Source organism: Pseudophryne corroboree, chromosome 2 (assembly GCF_028390025.1).
Source record: "Pseudophryne corroboree isolate aPseCor3 chromosome 2, aPseCor3.hap2, whole genome shotgun sequence".
Taxonomy (NCBI): domain Eukaryota; kingdom Metazoa; phylum Chordata; class Amphibia; order Anura; family Myobatrachidae; genus Pseudophryne; species Pseudophryne corroboree.
The window spans coordinates 77596186-77617631 of NC_086445.1; the positions used below are offsets into that span (position 1 = coordinate 77596186).

General features: G+C 47.1%; 1 long non-coding RNA gene across 1 annotated transcript; it reads right to left on the bottom strand.

Moving 5' to 3' along the window:
- Nucleotides 1–339: 339 nt before the first annotated feature.
- Nucleotides 340–19399, bottom strand: LOC135050515 (uncharacterized). Its single transcript, XR_010241641.1, has 4 exons — nucleotides 19322–19399; nucleotides 1977–2133; nucleotides 677–738; nucleotides 340–503 (listed from the first exon to the last, which is right to left on the bottom strand). It is a non-coding gene; the product is annotated as an uncharacterized LOC135050515 (long non-coding RNA).
- Nucleotides 19400–21446: the final 2047 nt, after the last annotated feature.

Below are 21446 nucleotides of genomic sequence, written 5' to 3' on the forward strand. Positions count from 1 at the left end.
GGGCCTAAATATACACTGCAGAGGAAATAAAACCAACTATAGTCTCACAGATCTGCTACAATCTTGAATGGGAAACTATCGCTGTCATGACCTGACAAATCTTTCCCATGTAGCAGTAATCGCTTGATATACAGTATAGGGAAAGGACAACAATTTTTGCCCTTTAATGACTAGACCCCTAAGTGTCTGCTTTTTCTATAGTGTCACGCAAACCTTAGCAGAGATGCCTTAATATAAACCAGTGATCAGGAAACACAGATTATGCAAGAAAACATGACAATGTAATAACATGGAATGAGGAAATGATTTACTACTGTACATTCAGATTTGTGCATCGAAAGCGTCTTGTCACCTCTCTCTCTTCCTCCTGTTAGAGTAACGCCTGATCTCATACGTTACATTATACTTAGTCGCACACTTTCCAACCTGGAAATCCCCCAACCATGTGCAAAGTAATATTAGAGAATTAGACATCCACAACTGACAAGTGTGTGTGAGATTCTCTGTAATGATACAACACAGAAGAAGCCATAAAGTGACCTAAAACTAAAAACTATTTATTACAGGAGATATTAGACGGATGTTTATCAATAACTTAAAAAAAAAACGGCTGTGCCTTTTGTTTTATATTGCTGAGAGACACACTCAGGTACAATCGGTATTTATCAATACTCACCAGTTCAGCGAGGTGCAGCGGTGTCTCACTCATCAGTGGCGTCTTTTTTTGGTTGCCAAATGCTGTTGGCAAAGAGTCAATGTGAATTGCAGATGCATGGTATAGTTATTTAACTTAGCCAGGATCCAGCAAAGTCGCAGAGGCTTTACTGGTTCCCACTGCCAGCTATAAGCAAGACGTGGCATTACCTATTGTTGAAGATCACAGCTTTATCATCGTCCCCGTAGACTCTATCATAGGGTAGGGTATCATGGTGTAAAATAGGAATGTATGGAGTGGGGGTGGTATGGGGGTCGGACTGCACACCCTAATTCTAAACATAAGAGGTGCTACTATGCAGATACTTGCAGGGCCACACACAAAAAAATGAGAAAATGCAGGTCCACACTCTAAGGCCCTCATTCCGAGTTGATCGCTCGCTTGCTACTTTTAGCAGCCGTGCAAACACATAGTCGCCGCCCACGGGGGAGTGTATTTTCGCTTTGCAAGTGTGCAAACGTCTTTGCAGCGGAGCTCTGCAAAAACATTTTATGCAGTTTCAGAGTAGGTCTGGACTTACTCAGTCCTTGCGATCACTTCAGTCTTTTTGTTTCTGGAATTGACGTCAGACACCCGCCCTGCAAATGCCTGGACACGCCTGCGTTTTGCCAAACACTCCCAGAAAACGGTCAGTTGACACCCACAAACGCCCTCTTCCTGTCAATCTCCTTGCGACCGGCTGTGCGAACGGAATCGTTGTAGAAGCCATCGCTGGGTAACAAACCACTCTACTCGTACAATGTGCTTGCGCATTGCGGTGCATACACATGCGCAGATTAGCCCCGATCTGCCATGATCGCTGCGCTGCAAAAATCCGTAGTGAGCGATCAACTCGGATTGACCCCCTAAGTACTAAGAACACTGCTAATCAGAACAGTCATAATAAACTCTGCAATATAACATTGAGTAAAATTGAGGTTCTTACCATAATTTTGCCCAAAAATATGGGCCCACTTACCATGACCAGGAGCCTCCAGGCATGCACAACCCAACCACCCCAATGCATCACAATAGTAAGAAGTGGCAGTTCATGTGTTAGAAAGTGTTACATTAATAAGAAGTAGTAGCTGAGTGCTAGAACTGTTACCTAGGTCGCCTGTTTTGGTAAGACTTTTTGTGCAGGTTGATAACCCTAAAGAAGCATTTGTTGTAGACTTAGAAGTATCAGTCTCACTTCCCATACTATTATAGTTCTATGATGATTCAGTATCCACCACTGATTTGGGATACTTATATTTCTGAAAATATGTCATTTTATTACCTGTAAGCCACTGGTACAGCTGATGATTTTCGTAGTCCATCTCCACTTCCTGAAATTTCTCAATTTTAAATCTAATCATATCATGTTTATAAATGTTTATTGAACTTCCCAATCCAATCTGTCTCTTCATCTGCAATCAAGTTAGGCACAGAATAGCCTCAAAATTAGAAAGAAAAATTCTTAGGATGCAGCAATTTCTTTATTATTTATGCAAACATATAAGGATAAAATTCTCTGCCAGCTTGCTAATACTACGATTTATATAACATTGAGAGGCGATCCAGCCCCTATCTTTAGGAAGGAACTGAGAGAAAGTTTAATGCTAGTAAAAGATGTATCCATCATTGATGAAGCTATTTGTTATTCTTCTATTGGAAATTCCCATTACTCCAATAATGTACACCCTACCAAAATTTCATAAAGGGTTAAATCCACCCCCTGTGATGACCTATAGTCTGCTCTAGATGTTCTCTGTTTCAGCCCACAGCTATCTTTTCGGATTCCATTTTATAGCCTATAATCTAAGAGCATCATAATTATCTATTGGATTCTGTGATGCTGTTAAACAAAATGATCTTGGTATTACTCCAAAGCATGCATGGCTTGTGACAGCGGATGTCACTAGCCTTTATCTGTTATTATCCCCCATTCAGAGGGGTTAGAATCAGTGAAGAAAATAATTATGATGTATGACATGTTAATATCATATTACAGCTGTTACAATTAATTTTGACAAAATATTTTATCATATTTGATGGTTGCTTCTATCTTCAAGTCACAGGTTGTGCCATGGGTTCCTGAGTGGACCCCACATATGCAAATATTTATATTAGACATTGAGCAGGAACTGTTTTTTTGGGGATCCTCAAATAGCAGTTTTATACAAGATTTACAGATGACCTTCTACTTATCAGATGACCTTCTATTTATTTGGACTGGTACCCAGGAGGAGTTCCAATTACTTTTGGATACTCAAAACAATACTTTCTGCACAGTTAAATTCACCTTCAATATAGATAAACAAAAGATAAATTTCCTTGGTGTTACTATTTGCTTTGGTGAAACAGGTATTAGTACCACTGTAGTCACAAAGGAAACTCACCACAACACTTTGTTGCATTACCAAAGTTATCACCCAAAAAGTCTGAAATATGGTTTTACCATAGTCACAGATTGATACTTGTTATGATTTGAGAAATTTGTTAGAGACTAAAAATAAGGGGTGTGGCTCATTAGATCTACACTAAAAAGGTCTACAGTCAATAGGTTGAAAGGTTGTCATGGAAATGGTCAACATAAAAAATGTTGACACCATTTAAAAAAAAATATTTTTGGGGTGTTTTGTCATTTTTCTGTCACAAACAAGCCCCATTAATGTATTGTGTCTCCTTGCAGCTTCGGGTAAGGCTACTATTCCCAATAGTATGAAAAGGTTGAATTTTTTAAAAAAAATTGTGTCCGACCATTGTCATATCGACCTTTTGAACTTGTCGACCTTTTGAACTGTCTAGCTTTTACATGTCAACTTTTTGATCATGTCATAAATCAACGTAATGCATGTCGACCATTAGTGGTCACCCTATTGACTGTAGACCTTTATAGTGTAGATCTATAGACCGGATACCAAAAATAAAAGTCTTAGCACTATTACATTTATTGCACAAAAAGGAGCAGAGATCTAGTGGTCATAAATTCCCATGGACAAATCCTTATAACACCCTTTCCCAGGAGATAAATCGCATTTCAAAACAGATAAAGATTTAGATCTTACAAGTACAATGTTGATGCCTTGTTATTCTAGGGCACACAATTTATGGGTCATCTTAGTCAAAACTGACCCCTGGCGTCAAGGGGGCGGGTACTCTTTACATTGGCCTGCTGGAGGGGCCCAGCAGGAGTCTGGGTCCCACTGCCCCCTCCCCTTCCCCGTTGCAGCCAGATGCACTCTGTGGCGGTATTCAAATGATATATCACGCCCAATCTGCTTTCTAAAGTGATCCCCGTTATTGCACATATCGCGCCCATAGTAATCGGGTTTAGCTACATAAAGGGTTGGGAGCACTCGCTACCCAGGGGATATCACGCTGAAATTATTATGCCACGCCAGTCAGCAGAAACAGAACGGTTGTGGAAGGGGGTGAAAAGAATTGAATACCACCCAGTGTGTGCTGGGCTGGGGAGAGAGGCAGTTGCAGAAGCAATCAGTCCTCTCTTTCCCTAAGTGATGTGCGGTGGTGGGGGCGATCACACATGCCCCCCACAGCTGCCTCCCCCTCCACCATTGCCTATGAGAGTCTTGACATGCCTCCCCTGTTGGCCACGCCCCCTCCCAGTAACGTGACCCGACTGAGCTGTTGGTGCCCCTGCCTTGCTAGGGGTAGTTTACCCTCTAAAAACATTACCTGTTTGGGGGAACTGAGTTTGAGATCCACTGATCTACAGTATATTGGCGAAAGGTTGGCTTGCTAAACTATGCAACAGTGCAGTGGCACAAACACACGGCTATGCCGTAGTACGAGCAGCACCCAGGGACACTGTATCTAACCACAGAACACAGAATCCAACCAATTATTGATTCCTATGTAGTTATATCCTGTATTCCCCTGGTCCAACACAACAACAATGTTGCAATAAATAATGACTACGTATACTAGAAGTGTCATGGCTGCACACTGCAAAAATTTTACTTTTATTTTTAAACTGGCAGATTGTCAGAATTTAAAAAAAAATACCCTGTTGGATAAATAATGGAGCACAATTTAACTAACATTGAAAGGACACTAAGTAACCCCAATACCACATATCCCCCTTATTATGCGCTAGACTTATTGTACAGTGACACGAGGGCAGGTCAGCCAGGGGCTCTGAGCTCCATCTCACCCCAAATTAACCCCTCACCACCAGTGTGACACCCAATAAAGGCCAGAACTGGATTAAGACTTCGGGGGATCCGGATCCGGGGTACTTAAGACAGGGGGGCCCTGAGGTCTAACATTAAAACCGTAATACAAATACAGTATATACATATACAGTGTGTGTGTGTGTGTGTGTGTGTGTGTGTGTGTGTATATATATATATATATATATATATATATCTATTTGGGACTCTGGGCCTAATTCAGACCTGATCGCTCGCTAGGGTTTTTCTGCACTGCTGCAAACAGATAGTCGCCGCCCATAGGGGGAAAGTATTGTAGCTGTGCAAGTGTGCGAATGCTTGTGCAGACGAGCGCTACTAAAAAACTTTATGCAGTTTCTGAGTTGCCCTGGACTCACTCAGCCACTGCGATCACTTCAGCCTGTCCGGGACCGGAATTGACGTCAAACAACCGCCCTGCAAACGCTTGGACACGCCTGCGTTTTTCCAACCATTCCCAGAAAATGGTCAATTGCCACCAACAAACGCCTTCTTCCTGTCAATCTCCTTGCGATCGGCTGTGCGAATGGATTCTTTGTAAAAGCCATCTCACAGCAACGATCCGCTTTGTACCTGTATGACGCGCCTGCGCATTGCGGTGCATATGCATGCGCAGTAGTGACCTGTGCGAAAATCGGCAGCGAACGATCAACTCGGAATGACCCCCTCAGTGAGGTCCCATTTGACTAGCAAGCTCCGAGGAGGAGGAAAAAGGAGAGTCCAGTGATAGTGGAGGCTACAGAGACAACATGTAAAGGGAGTTCTGGGAAACTCAGAAACTGCACAAAACTTTTTTGTACCGTCGGCTACACATAGGCCCTCATTCCGAGTTGATCGCTCGCTAGCTACTTTTAGCAGCCGTGCAAACGCATAGTGGCCGCCCACAGGGGAGTGTATTTTCACTTTGCAAGTGTGCGAACACCTGTGCAGCCGAGCGGTACAAAAACATTTTGTGCAGAACAAGGCCAGCCCTGTAGTCCTGTGCGATGAATCCAGCGACAGAGATTCCCAGGAATAGACGTCAGACACCCGCCCTGCAAACGCCTGGACACGCCTGCGCTTTTCCAAACACTCCCAGAAAGCGGTCAGTTGACACCCACAAACGCCCTCTTCCTGTCAATCTCCTTGCGATCGGCTGTGCGAATGGAATCTTCGCTAGATCCAGTGCACAACAGCGATGCTCTTTCTACCTGTACGTCGCACGTGCGCATTGCGGCGCATACGAATGCGCAGTTTTGCCTTTTTTTTACCTGATCGTTGCGCTGTGAAAATCGGCAGCGAGCGATCAACTCGGAATGACCCCCATAGTCAAAAAAGTTAAACACTGCTGCTGCCTATTCAAAAGAGATAGACCATACCCAAAAAATACAAGATGCAAGCAAAACAATCTGTGAATGTTTTAACCATACAAATCAATAAAATATGCATCTCAAGTGTTCATGCCATCAAAGTTGTATTAAACCATAAACTAATTTATCTATATAAAACATTAAAAACATACTATAGCACCAAGTAAACAAGATATTTTAAAATGTTATATATATATATATATATATATATATACACACACACTGCTCAAAAAAATAAAGGAAACACTTAAACAACACAATGTAACTCCACGTCAATCACACTTCTGTGAAATCAAACCATCCACTTAGGAAGCAACACTGATTGACAATCAATTTCACATGCTGTTGTGGAAATGGAATAGACAACAGGTGGAAATTATAGGCAATTAGCAAGACACCCCCAATAAAGGAGTTGTTCTGCAGGTGGTGACCACAGACCACTTCTCAGCTCCTATGCTTTCTGGCTGATGTTTTGGTCACTTATGAAAGCTGGCGGTGCTTTCACTCTAGTGGTAGCATGAGACGGAGTCTACAACCCACACAAGTGGCTAAGGTAGTGCAGCTCATCCAGGATGGCACATCAATGTGAGCTGTGGCAAGAAGGTTTGCTGTGTCTGTCAACGTAGTGTCCAGAGCACGGAGGCGCTACCAGGAGACAGGCCAGTACATCAGGAGACGTGGAGGAGGCCGTAGGAGGGCAACAACCCAGCAGCAGGACCTTCGCCTTTGTGCAAGGAGGAACAGGAGGAGCACTGCCAGAGCCCTGCAAAAGACCTCCAGCAAGCCACAAATGCGCATGTGTCTACTCAAACGATCAGAAATAGACTCCATGAGGGTAGTATGAGGGCCCGACGTCCACAGGTGGGGGTTGTGCTTACAACCCAACACCGTGCAGGACGTTTGGCATTTGCCAGAGAACACCAAGATTGGCAAATTCGCCACTGGCGCCCTGTGCTCTTCACAGATGAAAGCAGGTTCTCACTGAGCATATGTGACAGACGTGACAGAGTCTGGAGACGCCAAGGAGAACGTTCTGCTGCCTGCAACATCCTCCAGCATGACCGGTTTGGCAGTGGGTCAGTAATGGTGTGGGGTAGCATTTCTTTGGGGGGCCGCACAGCCCTCCATGTGCTCGCCAGAGGTAGCCTAACTGCCATTAGGTACCGAGATGAGATCCTCAGACCCCTTGTGAGACCATATGCTGGTGCGGTTGGCCCTGAGTTCCTCCTAATGCAAGACAATGCTAGACCTCATGTGGCTGGAGTGTGTTAGCAGTTCCTGCAAGACGAAGGCATTGATGCTATGGACTTGCCCGCCCATTCCCCAGACCTGAATCCAATTGAGCACATCTGGGACATCATGTCCCGCACCATCCACCAACGCCACGTTACACCACAGACTGTCCAGGATTTGGCGGATGCTTTAGTCCAGGTCTGGGAGGAGATCCCTCAGGAGACCATCCACCACCTCATCAGGAGCATCCCTAGGCATTGTAGGGAGGTCATACAGGCACGTGGAGGCCACACACACTACTGAGCCTCATTTTGACTTGTTTTAAGGACATTACATCAAAGTTGGATCAGCCTGTAGTGTGTTTTTCCACTTTAATTTTGAGTGTTACTCCAAATCCAGACCTCCATGGGTTAATAAATTTGATTTCCATTGATAATTTTCGTGTAATTTTGTTGTCAGCACATTCAACTATGTAAAGAACAAAGTATTTAATAAGAATATTTCATTTATTCAGATCTAGGATGAGTTATTTTAGTGTTCCCTTTATATTTTTGAACAGTGTATATATGTATGTTTAGGTAAACTTGTGAGCAATGGTGTTAGGAATGATATTCTCCATCTGAAGGCAGTAAAACTGAGGTGTCACGATCCGGGTATCTGGACGCCATTTCTTACCTATCAGATGCCTCCTAAGGCTGGCTCAGCGCTCCAGGACCGGATCCCATCTGTTATCCTGATGTGCACATTCCCGCATCCTCTCCTGTCTCTCTGGACGCAGTCACAGTAACGTCTTATACATCTGGCATGGCGTCTCCCGCGGCCTCCGCCGCCGTCCCTGAGCTTCTGCATTCAGAGTGGCGATTACGTCAGCCGCGGCCTCCGCTGTGTCCGCGTGGTCGGATGTGCATCTGTCAGCCTGGCGTCTCCTGTCTCCGGTGGCCGGCGCCGCCATTACTGTTTTCCAGACCACATGGATTACAATCCAAACTTCCCTCCAAGTGTCTGCATGGGCGCAGCCATCTTGGATTCTGTCAGATGATCATTCCTACCAATCCGTTGTCAGTATTATTAATTTGCATAATTGCCTAGCCAATGCCTTCCTTGCTGCAGGTATAAATAGGTTGTGCCTGAGCAAGGAAGGCGTCAGTGCTTTGGTTGTCAAACCTAGTTCCAGTTTGTCTCTCTTCTGTGAATGTCTTTCAGGTTCCAGCTCCTGTCTCCAGACTTCTGCTATAGAGACCCGCACCAGCATTCCATCTGCGGTGTAGCCTGACTCTCCGATCCATTCTGGACTCACCTGTTTCCAGCTACAACATCACCTGCTTCCAGCTCAGCTTCCAGCAGTGTACAGCTTCTCTTAAAGGGCCGGTGTCCTTTCTGCAATTTACCACTCTCCACCGGTATTATTATTTCTCCGCTCTCAAATCCTACATTTCATCTACATTGCATCGCTCTCAAGCTTTATTTATTATTTAACTGGTTCCAGCCAGTATCCACTCCGTGCCAACACCTGTCTGGTTCTAACCAGTACCCACAGCAGCATTTTATCTACAGCAGTCCAGCTTTCCCTGGAACACCAGCTGGTACGACCCTGGGCTTTCCTCATTGCTACAGTTGAGCCTGGTAAGGACTTTCCAACTTGCAGATAATAAGAACTGTCTCATACCACCAGAGCCCTGTGGCCCCTGCCACCCTGTAGTACCCAGGAACTGTATTATTATTTCTCTGCTGATTTTTATGTTACTTTTTACTGCTACTGTGATGCATGGAGTTTGTCATAAATAAATATCATTGACTTTTACTCAAGTTGTCGTGGTCACGCCTTCGGGCGGTTTCTCTTCATGTTACTTACATGTCCAGGGGTCTGATACAACCTCCCAGGTTCCGGTACATCTCAGCCCCTACAACTGAGGCTGCCTTCCGTCAGCTCAGGCCCTCAGTTGTAACAGTAAGCACTGACCAAATGAATCCAGCCGGAGACCAGGATCAAGCGGCTAGGCCGATGCAAGAACTGGCAGCCCGACTTGAACATCAGGAGGCTGCACAGGGCCACATCATCCGCTGTCTCCAGGATTTCTCTACTCGGCTGGATGGGATTCAGACAACTCTCCGTGGATCAGACGCGTCCGGTGCGTCAACCACAGTGACTCCAGCTATAACCCCACCCACCTTACCCATTTCTGCTCCACGTCTTCATCTTCCAACGCCAGCAAAATTTGACGGATCTCCAAGATTCTGCAGGGGATTTCTCAACCAGTGTGAGATTCAGTTTGAGCTACAACCTGGCAATTTTCCCAGTGACCGTACAAAAATTGCCTACATTATCTCTCTTCTCAGTGGCTCAGCCCTTGATTGGGCATCACCGTTATGGGAGAGGTCCGACACCCTGCTATCTTCTTACACTGCATTCGTGTCAACATTCAGGCGCATCTTCGACGAGCCAGGCCGGGTAACTTCAGCTTCGTCTGAGATTCTCCGTTTACGCCAGGGATCACATACTGTAGGACAATATCTTATACAGTTCCAGATCCTGGCATCTGAACTGGCATGGAACGACGAGGCCCTATATGCTGCATTCTGCCATGGTTTATCCGAGCGTATTAAAGATGAGTTAGCTACCAGAGACTTACCCTCCAAGTTAGATGAGCTAATCTCACTTTGTACAAAAGTTGACTTACGTTTCAGAGAGAGAGCAACTGAGCGTGGAAGATCATCTGCTCCAAAATCTTCTGCTCCTCCTCCTCGCCAACTGTCACCAACTAAAGATGAACCCATGCAAATTGGCCGTTCCCGTTTAACTCCTGCTGAGCGCCGAAGACGTCTCTCTGAGTCTCTCTGTCTGTATTGTGCAGCCCCGTCTCACACTATTCATGCCTGTCCCAAACGTCCGGGAAACTTCAAATCCTAGTTCGCCAAGGAGAGGTCCGGCTAGGAGTAATGATCTCCTCTCCATCTCCTCAAGATTGTAATCTCCCAGTCTCGCTTCAAGTTGCTCAACGTTATCAGAACGTCATTGCCCTCCTGGATTCCGGAGCAGCTGGAAACTTTATTACCGAAGCCTATGTTAAACGGTGGTCCCTACCCACCGAGAGACTTCCTTCCTCCTTTTCCTTAACTGCCGTGGATGGCAGTAAAATTTTTGATACAGTTATTGCTCTAAGGACTCTACCAGTTCGTCTGAGAGTGGGAGTTCTTCATTCCGAACTTATTTCACTTTTAGTGATTCCAAGAGCCACACATCCTGTGGTCCTGGGCCTTCCATGGCTCCGTCTTCACAATCCTACAATTGATTGGACGACTACGCAAATCCTGGCATGGGGTCCCTCCTGTGCTGAGACATGTTTGTTTAAAGTGTTGCCTGTCTGTTCTTCCTCCCCCAGGTCGTCTGATGTTCCACCTCCTCCATATCAAGATTTCACGGATGTGTTCAGTAAAGCTTCTGCTGATATCCTTCCTCCTCATAGAGAATGGGACTGCCCGATTGATCTCGTTCCAGGGAAGGTTCCACCTCGAGGCCGAACTTATCCGTTGTCTCTGCCCGAGACGCATTCTATGGAGGAATACATTAAAGAGAACCTAGCAAAGGGGTTCATTCGACCTTCTTCTTCTCCAGCCGGCGCAGGCTTCTTTTTTGTAAAAAAGAAAGATGGTGGTCTGCGGCCGTGCATCGACTACAGAGGTTTGAACGACATTACCATCAAGAACCGCTATCCTTTACCCCTGATTACTGAGCTCTTTGACAGAGTTAGCGGAGCTACCATCTTTACAAAGCTGGACTTGAGAGGTGCATACAATCTCATCTGGATCCGTGAGGGTGACGAGTGGAAGACCGCATTTAACACCCGTGACGGACATTATGAGTACCTCGTCATGCCCTTCGGATTGAGCAATGCTCCAGCTGTCTTCCAGCATTTCGTCAATGAGATCTTCAGAGACATTCTATACCGTCATGTCGTGGTCTATCTAGATGATATCCTCATTTTTGCCAACAAGTTAGAGGAACATCGTTTTTGGGTAAAGGAGGTTCTGTCCCATCTCCGTGTCAATCATCTCTATTGCAAATTAGAGAAATGCGTCTTTGAAGTCAAGTCCATTCCGTTTCTAGGGTACATTGTGTCCGGTTCCAGACTAGAGATGGATCCTGAGAAACTACAAGCAATCCAGAATTGGCCGGTACCCTTAACCCTCAAAGGGGTCCAGAGGTTCTTAGGGTTCGCCAATTATTACCGAAAGTTTATACGAGACTTTTCCACCATTGTGGCGCCTATTACTGCTTTCACCAAGAAGGGTGCTAACCCGTCCAAGTGGTCTGAAGAAGCCATGCAAGCTTTTCATCTTTTAAAACAGAGGTTCATCTCTGCGCCTGTCCTGAAACAGCCTGACATCGACTCTCCTTTCATCCTAGAGGTGGATGCCTCCTCCGTTGGAGTAGGAGCGGTGTTATCTCAGAGGGCTAAAGATGGCCATTTACATCCTTGCAGTTTCTTCTCACGGAAGTTCTCCCCAGCGGAGCGCAACTATGCCATTGGCGACCAGGAGTTGCTAGCCATCAAGCTCGCTCTAGAGGAGTGGAGATATCTGTTGGAGGGAGCTTCTCATTCAATCACCATCCTTACAGACCACAAGAACCTTCTATATCTGAAAGACGCACAATGTCTCAACCCTCGTCAGGCCAGATGGGCACTTTTCTTTTCCAGGTTCGACTTTAAACTCCAGTTCTGTCCGGGCTCTCAGAATCGCAAGGCCGATGCCCTTTCCCGCTCATGGGAGCAAGAAAATGAGTCAGAGTCTTCAGACAAGCATCCTATTATAAGTCCGTTGGCATTCTCCACGGTAGGGATGGACTCTACGCCCCCATCAGGGAAAAGTTTTGTGAAGCCGACACTAAGGAAGAAGCTCATGCATTGGGCCCATGCTTCCCGCTTTGCCGGACATACAGGTATCCAAAAAACCCTGGAGTTTATCTCTAGGTCCTATTGGTGGCCAACTCTGAAAAAGGACGTTTTGGAGTTTATTGCATCTTGCCCAAAGTGTGCTCAACATAAAGTATCCCGCCAGTCGCCTGCGGGGCAACTGGTTCCACTATCTGTTCCCCGTCGACCATGGACCCATTTGTCGATGGATTTTATTACAGATTTGCCCATGTGCAACAAGTTTAATACCATCTGGGTGGTAGTTGACCGGTTCACCAAGATGGCACACTTCATTCCTCTCACCGGTCTGCCGTCAGCTTCCAAGTTGGCTCAAGTATTCATACAAGAGATCTTTCGACTCCACGGTCTTCCAGAAGAAATTATCTCAGATCGAGGAGTTCAATTCACAGCCAAATTCTGGCGAAGTTTATGTCAAGCCCTCCAAGTCAAGCTAAAGTTTTCCACGGCTTACCATCCTCAGACCAATGGTCAAACTGAGAGGGTGAATCAGGACTTGGAGTCCTTCCTCCGCATCTATGTGTCCTCCTCTCAAGATGACTGGGTTCAATTACTTCCCTGGGCCGAGTTCTGTCATAACAACCAGTATCATTCTTCATCTTCTTCAACACCATTCTTCACCAACTTTGGATTCCACCCTAAAGTCCCTGAGTTCCAACCGCTTCCAGCAACTTCTGTTCCCGCAGTGGATATCACCTTGCATCAGTTTGCCAATATCTGGAAGAGCGTACGATCAGCTCTGCTCAAGGCATCGTTCAGGTACAAGAAGTTTGCGGATAAGAAGCGTCGAGCAGTTCCTGCTCTCAAGGTGGGTGATCGGGTATGGTTATCCACAAAGAATTTGAGGTTAAGAGTTCCCAGTATGAAGTTTGCACCTCGCTACATCGGTCCTTTTAAAATTGATCAAGTCATCAATCCTGTTGCTTACAGACTCCAGTTGCCTCCCTTCTTAAAGATACCCAGGACATTCCATGTTTCCCTGTTGAAACCGCTAATCTTGAATCGGTTTCATTCCTCACTTCCTCCAACTCCGAAAGTCCAAACTCAACGAGGCGTTGAGTATGAAGTAGCCAAGATCCTAGACTCACGTCACCGTTACGGTCAACTTCAGTATCTTATTGACTGGAAGGGTTATGGCCCTGAGGAACGTTCATGGACCAATGCTTCTGATGTCCATGCTCCTGCCTTGGTCCGGAGATTCCATTCCAAGTTTCCTCAAAAGCCAAAGAAGTGTCCTGGGGCCACTCCTAAAGGGGGGGGGGTGCTGTCACGATCCGGGTATCTGGACGCCATTTCTTACCTATCAGATGCCTCCTAAGGCTGGCTCAGCGCTCCAGGACCGGATCCCATCTGTTATCCTGATGTGCACATTCCCGCATCCTCTCCTGTCTCTCTGGACGCAGTCACAGTAACGCCTTATACATCTGGCATGGCGTCTCCCGCGGCCTCCGCCGCCGTCCCTGAGCTTCTGCATTCAGAGTGGCGATTACGTCAGCCGCGGCCTCCGCTGTGTCCGCGTGGTCGGATGTGCATCTGTCAGCCTGGCGTCTCCTGTCTCCGGTGGCCGGCGCCGCCATTACTGTTTTCCAGACCACATGGATTACAATCCAAACTTCCCTCCAAGTGTCTGCATGGGCGCAGCCATCTTGGATTCTGTCAGATGATCATTCCTACCAATCCGTTGTCAGTATTATTAATTTGCATAATTGCCTAGCCAATGCCTTCCTTGCTGCAGGTATAAATAGGTTGTGCCTGAGCAAGGAAGGCGTCAGTGCTTTGGTTGTCAAACCTAGTTCCAGTTTGTCTCTCTTCTGTGAATGTCTTTCAGGTTCCAGCTCCTGTCTCCAGACTTCTGCTATAGAGACCCGCACCAGCATTCCATCTGCGGTGTAGCCTGACTCTCCGATCCATTCTGGACTCACCTGTTTCCAGCTACAACATCACCTGCTTCCAGCTCAGCTTCCAGCAGTGTACAGCTTCTCTTAAAGTGCCGGTGTCCTTTCTGCAGTTTACCACTCTCCACCGGTATTATTATTTCTCCGCTCTCAAATCCTACATTTCATCTACACTGCATCGCTCTCAAGCTTTATTTATTATTTAACTGGTTCCAGCCAGTATCCACTCCGTGCCAACACCTGTCTGGTTCTAACCAGTACCCACAGCAGCATTTTATCTACAGCAGTCCAGCTTTCCCTGGAACACCAGCTGGTACGACCCTGGGCTTTCCTCATTGCTACAGTTGAGCCTGGTAAGGACTTTCCAACTTGCAGATAATAAGAACTGTCTCATACCACCAGAGCCCTGTGGCCCCTGCCACCCTGTAGTACCCAGGAACTGTATTATTATTTCTCTGCTGATTTTTATGTTACTTTTTACTGCTACTGTGATGCATGGAGTTTGTCATAAATAAATATCATTGACTTTTACTCAAGTTGTCGTGGTCACGCCTTCGGGCGGTTTCTCTTCATGTTACTTACATGTCCAGGGGTCTGATACAACCTCCCAGGTTCCGGTACATCTCAGCCCCTACAACTGAGGCTGCCTTCCGTCAGCTCAGGCCCTCAGTTGTGACATGAGGGTCTTAATTAATGTCCATATAATGCTGGATAGTGTAAAGTCTGATAGGCCCTACACACTGGCTAACATCACTGCACGATATGAACGATCTTGTTCATTAATGAACGAGATAACGTTCATATCGTGCAGTGTGGAGGCTCCAGCGATGACCGATGCGCGGCCCAGCGCTCGTTCATCGCTGGTGCCCCGTCGGCTGCGCATGCAGGCCAATATGGACGATCTCGTCCATATTTGCCTGCAGTTCTATGGTGCCGGGTGACGGGGGGAGTGAAGTAACTTCACTCACCCCCTCGCCGCCGGGTCGCCCGTATCCGCCGTCGGGCAGCTCGGCGGTGGATCGGCCAATGTGTAGGGCCCATACGATCTTTCCACACAGGGCTACTCGTATATAGCTATACATTGTTGAAGTGTAATCGTTCTCAGGGGGTCATTCTGAGTTGATCGCTCGCTAGCTGTTTTTAGCTGCCGTCCAAACGCATAGTCGCCGCCCACAGGGAAGTGTATTTTTGCTTTGCAAGTGTGCGAACGCCTTTGCAGCCGAGTTCTGCAAAAACATTTTATGTAGTTTCTGAGTAGCTCTGGACTTACTCAGCCCTTGCGATCACTTCAGTCATTTTGGTCCCGGAATTGATGTCAGACACCCTCCCTGCAAACACCTGGACATGCCTGCGTTTTTCCAAACACTCCCAGAAAACGATCAGTTGACACCCACAAACGCCTTCTTCCTGTCAATCTCCTTGCGATCGGCTGTGCGAATGGATTCTTCGTTAAATCCATCGCTCAGCAACGATCCGGTCTGTACCCGTCCAATGCGCCTGCGCATTGCGGTGCATTCGCATGCGCAGTAGTGACCTGTTCGAAAATCAGCAACGAGCAATCCACTCGGAATGACCCCCTCAGTGAGGTCCCGTTTGATTAGCAAGTTCCGAGGAGGAGGAAAAAGGAGAGTCCAGAGATAGTGGAGGCTACAGAGACTACGAGGAAAGGGATAGAGATGATAATGGAGGGGTATACAGAGAAGATGATGGAGGGAAGGGTAAAGGAGTCTTTGAATGGGAGGCCAAAGATATTGGAAGATACAGAGAGGACTATGGAAATTATGCAGAGGATGACAGAGGCAATCAGGGATGATACTGGGCAATATGCAGGGGACACAGAGAGGGTGATGGAGGGGAGGCAAGGAAAGGTTAGGGAGTCATTGAATGTTGGTGAAGGAGGCAGGCTGGGGTGACAGTGTGTATGCTGGGAAAATAGTGAGGATGATGGGAAAACAGTGAGGATGATGGAACAGAGACAGTGGGAGAGAATGATGGAGGGAGGCAGGGCAAGGTAAGGGAGTCAAGTAATGGTGTGGCAGGCAAGCTAAGTGCTGCTGCTGACAGATGATGGGGATGAAGTCTCAGGGACCACGCTCACCTATCATGCAGCCAGAGCAGAGCATCAGCACCGATCTCCATCTACCCATCCTTCTCCCATTCACACTCCCCGAACCACTGGGTGATAGCAGTGCCCACAATGATCCTCTGGTCACTCAGCACAGCCCTGCCTTGGATGGCTCCCCTGCGCTGCCAGACCCTGCCTCTTCCGGCTCACCCCGACCAAAGCCTGGGACTCCCCCGCACCAATCGATGGGCGGGATCCTAGTCCCCTAATTACAGTTGCGCTTTACCTTCTGTCTTGCGCACTGTCCACAATCTTGCCTCTCTGTAATAATCCCATGCTGTGTCCGGACGCTACTGGTATTGTGTGTATATATATATATATATATATATATATATATATATATATATATATATATATCTCCAACGTATGAATCAGAGGGTGCTCTAAATCACTTTTATCCTAGTACCAACATTAAAATGGACCAAATATATAATTTATAATTTATTAAAAGCAAAAAATTGCGCGATATAGACAGAGGTCACCCTTTTACAAATACATATCATACAGTATGTCGAAATGATGAAGAATAAAGTGTGTCTTTTACTCTGTCTTCAGAGGGTTGAAGACAGAGTAAAAGACACCCTTTATTCTTCATCATTTCGACATACTGTATGATATGTATTTGTAAAAGGGTGACCTCTGTCTATATCGCGCAATTTTTTGCTTTTAATAAATTATAAATTATATATTTGGTCCATTTTAATGTTGGTACTAGGCAGTGGCGTGCGGTGAGGTCAGTTGCTGGTGAGGCACAGGCCGGGGGGCGGGGTGATGACGCGGCGAGCCGTGATTGGCTTGCGGCGGCCATCTTGTATTTCAAAAATGGCTCTGCACTTCAGCGCCATTTTTGAAAGTGGCAAAGCCCTCAACTATGGTGCCCTAATGGCTGCATGATCCAGACCTGCAGCCAAAATGCCCGCTGAGTCCCGCAGCAGAAGTCCCGCCGCCGCTGAAGTCCCGCCGCCGCAGAAGTCCCGCTGCCTACCTCCACCGCACAAGCCCCGCCGCCGCTACATAACTCCCAACGCCGCATAAGTCCCGCTGCCCGCCTCCGCCGCACAAGTCAAGTCATGCCGCCCGCCGCCGCTGCCCTCTACAGCCCAACGCCGGGTTCCGCGCCGCAATGTGTATTTGTGTATGTGTTGTGTAGGGAATTTTAATGAATAAAAAAAAAACAAGTTGGAATTGGAGTGGGGAAGGCAGGGGTGGGGGGGGACGACATTAATGTATAATTGTTGTTCAATGTTCAGGGCTTTCATTAACTTAGCAGCGCCGCGGTTGTGGCGCTATTAAGTTACTGAAAGACCTGGACAGTGGACAACAAGAATAAAGCAGTGGTGTGACAGTGTGTGTAAACTAAACACTTACATGCACTGACACTGACTGCAGAAGACACTGGCTGGCACTATCTCTCTCGTCTCTCCCTGTAACAGCAGCACTGACAGTGACAGCCGCATGCAGGTCACTGTCAGTGCTGCTGCTGCATAATCACCAGTGCCAGATTAAGGACCACATGGGCCTGGAGCTGAAATCTATGAAGGGCCTATTGTGTACCGTCGCAGGGGATGTGACCAGCAACAGCGAGGGTTGTGACTAGGGGTTGTGTCACGCAGGGCCCGCCACACATTGTTCCTTGCCTGAGTCAAAGCCGCTCTGGGTCCTAGGTGTAAATTTACTAAAGGTTCTAAAAATGAAAAGTGGTGATGTTACCCACAGCAACAAAAATCAAGTTCTCTCTATCGTTTCTCTATTGCATCCTAGAAAATGACAGACAGAATCTGATTAGTTGCTATGGGCAACATCACCACTTTTCATTTTTAGAACCTTTAGTAAATATACCCCCTAGTGTCTGCTTTCTGTAGCAGGTAAGCTAAAGCGCAGGATCAAATTTGCTGGTGGCGCTCCCCACAACCTAGTTGCCTCAGGGGCACATTGCACTAGGTAGCTCTTATACACATTGCATCAGGTAGCCCATTATACACACTGCATGAGGTAGAGCCTATTATACACAGGTAGCCCCTTATACACAATTCACCAGGTTTCCCACTATTCACATTGCACCCAGTAGCCCCTTATACACATTGCGCCAGGTAGCTCCTTATACACATTGCGCCAGGTAGCCCATTATACACATTGCGCCAGGTAGCCCATTATGCACATTACGCCAGGTAGCCCATTATACACATTGCACCAGGTAGCCCATTATACACATTGCACCAGGTAGCCCATTAAACACACTGCACCAGCTAGCCGTCACTCACATCCGGCACCTGTGGTCCCTTGGCTCTATGTTCTCATACTTCCACCCAGCTTGAAGCTGAGCATGAGTGAGTAATGGCATTAGGCGACCGGCAGTGGTAAGTGGCCAGGGGGCGGCTGGCAGCAGGAATCGGCCAAAAGAGGACGGTGGGGTGGCCGTCAGGAGGAAGTGGCCAGGACTGGGGGCGGCCGGCCGGCAGCAGGAAGCATTGTGATGCGGGTAGCAGATGGGTGCTGATGGCGCTGGTGAGGTGACTGGGACGCCCACCCGCACATAGAACCGCCACTGGCGGGATCTCCTGAGCCGGACGAGCAGCGACCCTCCCCGCATCCCTCCCCCACAGCCAACAAAGCCCCTCTCAGTGCACATAGTGCAGCCGAATGCACAAGGACCGAGCATCCACAGACGTGAAGATCACCCGCCTGAGCATAGCTTCCAAGTGAGCAACCCACCCCAGCAACATGCCCATATCACCACACACACCAGCCCCCCCCCTCAATGCCCTACACATATACACAGCCAGTTTCCCCAGTCCCAATATACACTGACACACACCCTGTCCCCTCCAGCCACACACCCTGTTCACCCCAGTCCCTACCCACACACACCCAGCCTGTACTTAGCAACACACATACCTGTTCTCCTCTGCCCTTCCACTCTCCCCCGTTTCCCCCAGTCAGTCACTAAGCCTTCCGGACACAGCAGGAGTAGGCAGGGACACATACAAATGACCAGGAGAAGTCGGGGCGTGGCCTAATCACGGACCCGTGGCCACGCCCCTTTGAGAAACACCCACCCCATCCTCCTACCATTCAGCAGCAAGCACCGAACGAGGCAGCTGCCAGGCAGTGGGGTCACAGGACAGGACAGCCAGAGTCACTCGTCGTCCCAGCAGGCAAGTCCACTGATGGCTGCTGCGGTAATCCGGCCCTGCACCTGCCCCATTGTTAATCCGGCCCTGCCAATCACTGTGACAGGGGCGTGCTTTCATGGGCTGAAAGCACGTCCCTGCTGCACTGAGGCACCTCTATAGGTGCCGCTTTCAATGCTTTTTTTAATGGGCTTTTCCAGCCCTCTGCATGGCCACGCCCCCTGCCTGCCCCCTGCTTCCGGCCATTTACAGTTAGCAGCGAGAGGCACCATTCAAGGTGCCTCTGAAATCTTTTATGCTAAAAAAGATTAGGTTACTATGAGAAGATACTTATGACACAGAACATGTCATAAATATCTTCTCTGTATTCTTGTAATCCCTTTAATGACAGGGGAGGCACTGCCTCCCCTGACTGCACGTCCCTGGTACTAGGATAAAAGTGATTTAGAGCACCCTCTGATTCATACGTTGGAGGTGTTGTTCTGTTTGGTCCTCGCCAACAGGGGAGCTGAATTAGAGGGCAGCCACATTAGCCCAGAAATAATGTATAATTTGGTATATATATATATATATATATATATATATATATATATAGAGAGAGAGAGAGAGAGAGAGAGAGAGAGAGAGAGAGAGAGAGAGAGAGAGAGAGAGAGAGAGAGAGAGGGTAAATGTAATATAGGGGCACCTCCAGGGTGCACCTCCCGGGTGCATGCGCGAGATCTCACAAATCACATGAGATTTCCTGCGCAGCCCGGATGCTCTGTCCCTGCTGTGGTGAAAGGGTAGCTGCAGGTGTCGGACCGGTCAGCAGCGCATTGGCCTGGATATTGGCGTGCTTTTAGGTAGCTGTGCCGCTATGGACAGGTCAATGAGCCCGCACTGCCGCTGTAATACATAGGGGAGAGTAATACATAGGGGAGAAGCAGTATCGGTGCACGTAACGTGTGCTGATACCACTTCTTCCCCACAATGAAGGATAATACATGTACCCCATAGTGTTTAGAAAAGAATGCACTCAAAAGGGACTTTAAAATAATACTTCTTATGGGAAATACATTTTGACCCGAGACAGGCTCAGGAACGCCATTACTGGTTATGTCATAGTCAGTGCTCGAAGTGGGAATTTGGATAGGGGGGTATGGAAGCCATCAGTAGCTTATGAGATATTGATGAGTTAGTTTAATACTAAGTGCAACAGACCTTTGTATCAAAAGGGTTAGGAAAAGCACAAGGAAAAGGAAGCCAGTGTGGTTCACAAAAGAAGTATCAACTAGTGTGAAGGCAAAAAAGATGGCTTTTAGGAAATACAAACAGACTCAAAATAATAGCGACAAAGAGGTGTATCTGGACAGACGGAAGGATGCTAAGAAAGTGATAAGACATGCAAAGGCAGAAGCTGAGGAGAAAATGGCCCAGTCAGTAGATAATGGGGGCAAAACTTTTTTTTAAGTATATAAGTGAAAGGAGAAAATCAAATGGAGGAATAATAAGACTTAAGGCAGAGAGTGAGCATTTGGTGGAGGGAGATAAGGCAATAGCAGATCACCTAAATAATTATTTTTGCTCAGTATTTACTACAGAAGAAGGGATGGGGCCACAGTTAAGTTGCAAGGACATTCATAAAAATCTGGTAAATGAAAGTACATTTACAGAGAAGGTCCTTGCAGAACTTTCAAAACTAAAAGTGGATAAATCAATGGGGCCAGATGGGATACACCCAAGGATACTCAAAGAGCTAAAAGATGTGCTGGTTACACCTTTAACAGAATTATTTAACCAGTCTCTAAGTACAGGTGCCATTCCAGAGGACTGGAATAGAGCAAATGTAGTTCCACTGCACAAGAGTGGAAGCAGGGAAGAAGCAGGCAACTACAGACCAGTAAGCCTTA